Here is a 7,346-nt window from a genome sequence, read left to right on the forward strand (position 1 = left end):
TGGCAACCAATTTTTCTACGTTGCAATTCTTCGGCGTTGCAGTAGACCAAAAATCTTGTAGTGCAATCGAGAGATGTCTAAAGACTATTCGCAAGAAATGTGGAAAAAAGCCAGAATTGAGGCTTCCATGGCAGAGGCATTCATTAACGAGGAGGTGTCAAACTTCACAACAACATACTATAAGGGCAACCTTCCTTGCGTGCATAATCGACCGGCTCATTACAATGAGGACGAAAATAAATCTACCCTCAGCCTTTTGAAAGGGTCACTCGGAAGAGCGAGTGCATTGAGCCCAAAGACCTTGAGCAATGAAGAGTGGCGCAGGATCATGCTATATTTGTTGGCCAACCTAGATGAAGTGGCGCCGTATATCGAGTAAGTTCTCAACGAACTTGTTATTTACACTGTCACTATTCTGCATCCAACCCCATCATGTTTCTTGTCTACACAGGGAATTTGTTAATCTATTCTGGCGTCAATCAAGGCGACCTCGCCCTCATGAAGTTGATACCATTCTTAAGGAGCGGGATTTCATTTCTTGGTTCTAAAAGAAGGTACCGTCCAACTTCCCTTTTGTTTCTTGATTTCAAGTTGGTCGTTTGTGTGAATAACATAACGCTCTAGCCTGACTTTGCAGTGCTACAGGGATGCGTCTATAAGTGCCGAATTGCGGTAGGTTGCTGATGGCTTCAACTTTAGGGTCATGTCATGTAACATTTATGACGTCAATGGGTATCGCTTTCACACAACAAGCTACGAGCAGAGTTGGCCGCATCGAAGGACCACAAATACCGGAGTTATGATGCCCGGAACTGATGGCAAGGACTATTATGGGATACATAAAGAAATATACGAACTCCAGTTTCATGGAGCTGAACCTTTTAGTCCTGACATATTCAAATGCCGGTGGTTTGATCCTGAGGTATCGAGACAGTACCCTTATCTTGGGCTAGTCGAGACTCGACAGGATTCCGTCTATGAAGGTGATGATGTATGGATTATGGCCACACAAGCCAAGCAAGTCTATTATAGTCCATATGCTTGCCAAACCGAGGAAAACCTTAAGGGTTGGTATGTTGTTCACACAATATCGCCGCACGGTAGACTACCTCTCCCAAACGATGAAGATTACAACTTGAACCCAGAAACACATGACGGAGAGTTCTATCAACACGAAGAGGGGCTACAAGGGAGCTTTGAGATAGACTTAACCAGGCTAGTCGAAATGGAGACAGACATCAAAAGGGTTGTGGACGAGGACTCTAGAGATGAGGTGGAAAATCCAAAGGACATAGTGTTCCTTGACCGATTACACTTAGGTGTTGATAGTGATGATGAGGAGGTGGATGAAGATTTGGACATGGTTGATAGCGATGACGATATGTACAATCTAGCTAATCCTGATCGTGGAGATCGTTTCTAATACATGTAATATTATCTGTTTTTGTAATTATATTCATTTTGCATGTAATTATCTTCATTTTGCATCTCTTTCTAATTATGTATTGTTTATATATGCTAATTGTTTTGTTCTTTTTTAATGCAGGAGATACCACCCAGGAGGTCCGTCCAGTCTCTTTACGCCAGCTAGGAGGAGCCGGAGGTGTCGGTTCAGCCTCCGGAGCTGGTGCTGAGGCGGAGGAGCCGTAGGCGTTCGAGCAGGACGCAGCCGACTACCCCTTCGGCCGTGGAGGAGCCTGCAGCCATGGAGGAGCCTGCCGCCACGATGGAGCATGCGGATGTAGGGGGGTCCTCCTCCACCTCAGGGGATGAGGCGACTGCAAGGGGATCCACTTCCTCTAGTGTGTCGACGGTTGTACTTGTGTGGTCCCGCGAAGCTCCCGCGTCGACCAATACCTGAAGCGGCCCACCCGCTGATCACACCCTATGGGGATAGGTAAGTAACTTAAGATGTGCTCGAAACTTCTTCATTTGAAATGTTGAAAATCAAAATACAAACTAATACTTTTTGTAATCACTTGTGCAGGAACTGGAAACTTGTGGAGACTAGAGCCAAGGCACGCAAAGTGAATGGCATCCTAGGAGGTCTGCATAGGGAGCACTACCCTGGCCTGGTGGAGGTGAGCCCGGACATGTTCGAGCCGACCACTCAGTTCGACCACTATGAATTGGCCGCCGATGCCATGGATCGTAGTGGCCACAGATACAGGAACAAGGCGGAGCGGGTCGTCAGGGGACCTGTCGGTAAGTCTTTTAGGCACACATTGTATTCTTTTAGCCACAGATACATCGTATTCATTGGGCATTCTTCTAATAAGTAATTGGTACCTCGCGCCTTTATGCAGGATTTCTTTAGAATCGAGGAGGGCAAGGAGCATAGGGCGTACCAGGTGGCGGTCACTTCTTGTAAGAAGTGCGTCACGGACATGATTCACGACGCGCGTCATTAGGCGCACATTTGGCACTACGCGAAGGTCAAAGGGCGTAGCATCAAAAAGGACGAGGCAAGATAGGTGGTGCTGACCAAGGAGGAGTACCTTGCGGTAAATACGAAACATTACTATTGATTTCTTCTAAGATTAAGTTTCCTTAATTTGATCTTCTAATATATCATTTGCTTGATGGCCTGTAGGCGATTCCAAACTGGTGCAATCGACATCCGGATGCCTAGGAGAGGATTGTGGACATGTGGCTTAGCCAGAATAGGAAGAAGGAGCATGATGAAGCACGTGAGCGCCGTTTGCTGATGCAAGGAGTACCACACCGTCAAGGCAGCCGCAACCTCTCTGAATTCTCAGAAGCTTGGGTAAGGCGAAACCATTTCTCTAACCTAACACTCAATTCTGCAACAACTCTAACAATGTTATTGTCTTTCTCATAGTCAGCGTCACATGGTGGCCGCCCTTGTGGTCACCTCAAGGCATATGCCTTGTCCCACTTGGGCAAGGCGACGGCTGCCACCGACTAGACCCCGGAAGTCCCTGCTGAGTCGTTCACCAACGCCAGCATTGCCCCTCGCATCTCTGCGTACACAGAGATGGCAAGGTCAGTCCATGGGCCAGACTACGACCTGACCACCAAGGAGCAGCTTGATCTAGAGCTCGTGATGAGGGTGGGGCAAGGCAAGAAGCACGGGTGATTCTGGCTTGGCGACGGTGTCCTCGACACGACCTCCATTCCTCCGCTACACCAGATCTGAGCAGCGAGCACGAGCTCAATGCCGGCCATACGCCAGCGCCCAACCGTGGTGTCGACACTCCAGGTAAGTGTTCTCTTCCATTCCTAGTTCTTTGACTTTTACATACCTTAGCTCCGCAATCTTAAAACATTGGCGTCAAATGTTGCAGGCACAGCTGCAGGCGATGGAGGCCGAGCGGGAGTAGCAGCGGCAGAGGTTGGCAGCTTTGGAGGCCGAGCAGGAGCTCGAGCAGTAGAGGCTGGCAGCTTTAAGAGGCCAAGCAGGAGCAGGATTAGTGGCAGATGGCAGAGGTGCTCTCCTACGTGCGGGGTCTTGTGATGACCCAAGGTGGAACGGTCCCATAGTTCCTGCTCGGTCAGCTGCAGGCTACACCTCCACCTCAGCTTGATTCTACTCCGGTGAGTATGACAAATGTTTTAGTTTCTCTAAATGTCAAACCTAGTGAAACCTAGTAAAACCTAGTGAAACCTAGTGCTAGTGGTGATGGTGGTGGGTGGTGGTGGTGGCGTGGTCGTGGTGGTGGCTGTGTGGTTGGTGGAGGTGGTGGCGTGGTGGTGTGGTTGTTGTTGGTGGTAGTAGTGGTGTGGTTGTGGTGGTGGCAATGGTGGTGGTGGTGGTGGTGGTGGCGTGTGTGTGTGCTTGTTGGTGGTGGTAGTAGTAGTGTGGTTGGTGGCGTGGTGGTGGTGGTGGTGTGGTCTTGGTGGTGGTGTCGCGTGGTTGGTGGGTGGTGGTGGTGGTGTGGTCATGGTGGTAAAAAGTACATGTAGTGCTTGGTTATCTATTTATGTTGTCTAACACGTTCTGCATCTTCTTTGTTTGTGTAGCGTCAGTCGGCGGTGTCGAACGACCCTAACCTTCTCCTCGTCAACTCCCTAGGATCGCACGTGGCACCTTCTCAGCCCGGACCATCGCCGTGACCAGTTTGGCGCTTCCTATGCCTCTTGTTTATGTTGCTTGTCGAACTTTACACTTGTGGTTGTCTATGTGTCGATATTTGTTTGTGACTTCGAACTTCAAGACTTCTATGTGATGTGGATGTGAATTATGTGATGTGGATGTGGTTATTGATATGTGGATGTGCTTATTGTGATGTGGATGTCATATATATGTTTATTTGTTTACTGGAAATGCAAAAAAACAAACAAAAAAAATTAAAACTGGCTGTGGCTTTGTCGAGGGCTATGGTCATGCCCTCGGCAAAGCTGGGATTCTGGAACACACAGAATCCTAGCTTTGCCGAGCGCATGACCATAGCACTCGGCAAAGAGGAAGCCTTTGCCGAGAGCTGAGCCATAGCTCTCGGCAAAAAAAATGTCTAAAAAAAATTGTCAATATTCTTTGCCGAGAGCTCTTCTAACAGACGCTCGGCAAAGTTTTTTGGAAAAAAATTCAGAAATTCTTTGCCGAGAGCTTGCTAAGGCTCTCGGCAAAGACCAACTTTACCGTGACCTCTTGTCGTCATGGGGAAATTTTTTGCCGACGGTCGGCTAACCCTCGGCAAATCCTTTACCGAGAGCCCGAGATGCGGCTCTCAGCAAAGTAGCCTTTGCCCGTGAGGTATTGTGCCGACCGGCCTTTGTCGAGAGCAACTCTCGGCAAAAGCCTTTGCCGAGCGTATCCGGCCCTCGGAAAAGAACCTCGTTCCAGTTGTGATGCTATACTTGCCTTAAACTCAAATTCTTCTTCTATTGAATTGTAACCTCCAAAGGACTTCTTTTGCATCACCAACGCAAAGCTCACCGACCGGACATGATCATAAAGCACCACACAGTATCCTGTGCAATCATACACGAAGCAATAATAGAACTAAATTAGAATAGTACACCAAACATATGAAACAATAAGTAAAAGATGTTTTAGAAGATGGTCTACACGTTACTACGACCACACAGACGCGAAAAGCACGCTAATCGAAGCCTATAACGGAAAAGTTATGAATTAAACAAGATTTCCTTTAATAAAATAATAATTAAATCTAACCTTGAATTTCAAAAGTTGAAAATATATTTAACAGTAGGATGAACATATAGATTACTCAATTACGAATCTAACATAACTTGAATGAATTAAAACAGAGTTTAAAACGAAGATTTTATGGCCTAAATAAGACTAGTGGCAAAAAACCGATCTAACCGAAAAACTACGTTTTCAAAAGAAGAAAAACGTATTTTGGATCTAACAGATGGATTTTAAGCTTTCTGAAAGAGAAACGTATTCTAAATCTACTAGAATGCCAGCCCGCCCACCCGCACGCACCCCTGCCCTGCCGCCCGCGCGAGCCCGAACGCCACCGCCGCCAGCCGCTTCCAGCGCCCTACGTGCGGCCGCATGCGCCCGGCCACTCCGCCGCGCAGCGCCCTAGCCGGCCCGCCACGAACGCCGGCGCGTCAAGGCCGCCCGCTCCTAAGGTACCTCCCTCTCGATTTCATATTTTTTATTATTATCTAGTATAGTTAGTATTTTTTGTATCTACTATTAGTGTCTTTGACCAAATTTATATAATAGCGTACTAATATTTATGATACATAATAGGTACTATTACATTAAGCATGGAATTACTTTCGTAATAAACTTATTAGGAGATAGAAATATTGATACCGTTTTTTTAGTTTTGATCAAACTTAAACATATTTGACTACTCGAGAAGCAAGATGTGTATTTATTTTGAGACAGAGAGAGTATGTAATTTTAGAACCAAAGTTTTATATGGATTGATTATGTATTTATTATCTAGTATAGTTAGGATTTTGGGTTTAGAAGATTTAGGCTAGTTTAGGTTAGTGAATTTATTTGTGAACTTACTAATGTTAACTTGAATTTGTTAATTTGAATACTCTACACTTTGTTTATCAATTTGTAATAGGATGGCTCCTCCCACGCAGCACCTGTTGTACCCCATTCTGAAGGTGAAGTACGACGACCAGCACCGAACACCATCTTGAGTGACAACGACGCAGAGGTGTCCTTGCCTCCTTTGAGGCCCCGCACTCACACCAGAGTGCATCAGTGGGATGAGCATTATACACCGTATATACGGCGTGCTGGCTTCCTCGAGCTTGTTCCTTGCCTACTTACTGCAGCTGTAGGCAGGTGCGAGTGCATTCTTTTTACGTAAACTTTCTTGTAACAAATTGGAGGGTAACTAACAGGCATTCTATTCTATAACAGGTGGAGGCCTGAGACCCACACGTTCCACCTATCTTATGGCGAGATGACCTTGACGTTGCAGGACGTGAAGGCTATTTTAGGCCTTCGGTTGGGGGGACTTCCAGTGACAGGGATAGTTGACAATGATCACTGGAGGGAGCTGGTGGCTTAGTTTACTGGTTTTCTTTCACTGGACGACGATGCTTCTAAGAAAAATAAGTGAGCAATTCAAGCCTATTTAATACTTGCATTGCTTTACAGCTGGCATCGGGTCTCATTTTCTTTGATCAATTATAGAAAAAGTTCCGGTGTTTCGTCGTCCTGGATCACAGAGCGCTTTGAGTACTTGGACCCACAAGCTGAGGAGGCATAGATCGACAGGTTCGCTCAAGTGTGGCTCTGGCACTTTCTTGGTGCTTTCCCTCTTCCTAGACGTCTCGGACAACACCATCAGCTGGATCTTCCTTGACATACTTCGCCAGCCATGGGAGAACATAGCGGGGTACAGCTGGGGCAAGCGCAAGTCCTGGCATGGACGTATCGACAGTTATGCGTTGCCTGCCGTCGCACCTTAGGACATGCGAACTTGGGGGTTGCTCCTACCCTATCAGGTTTGGTGTTGGGAATGATTGCCCGTTGGGGAGGCCCCTTAATAATGGTTTACCGGTAAATACTTGGTTCATTATTTCTTCCAGGCAATTAGATATGATAAGATTATTTGTTGCTAATTTATATCGTGTTCAATGCAGCAATGGAACGGGCATGATACACTTCCTACAGCTCTGTACATCTGGACCGGAAGCACAGTTAGAGGGATAGCGTGGCGCAAGTACAGGGAGTATACGAATGGTCCTCGACGTCCTGACACAACACCATGTTACGCTCTCTATACTATCGTAGCAGTGTCTTCTTCGATGTACACTATATCATAACCTAACACAATTACGAAATTTCAGGTGTTTTGATGTCCTTGGGATTCTTCGGAGCTCCAGGACTATCTGAGTCCTATCACTAGGGACGAGTCACACGAGTATCGCTG

Source organism: Miscanthus floridulus, chromosome 3 (assembly GCF_019320115.1).
Source record: "Miscanthus floridulus cultivar M001 chromosome 3, ASM1932011v1, whole genome shotgun sequence".
Taxonomy (NCBI): Eukaryota; Viridiplantae; Streptophyta; class Magnoliopsida; order Poales; family Poaceae; genus Miscanthus; species Miscanthus floridulus.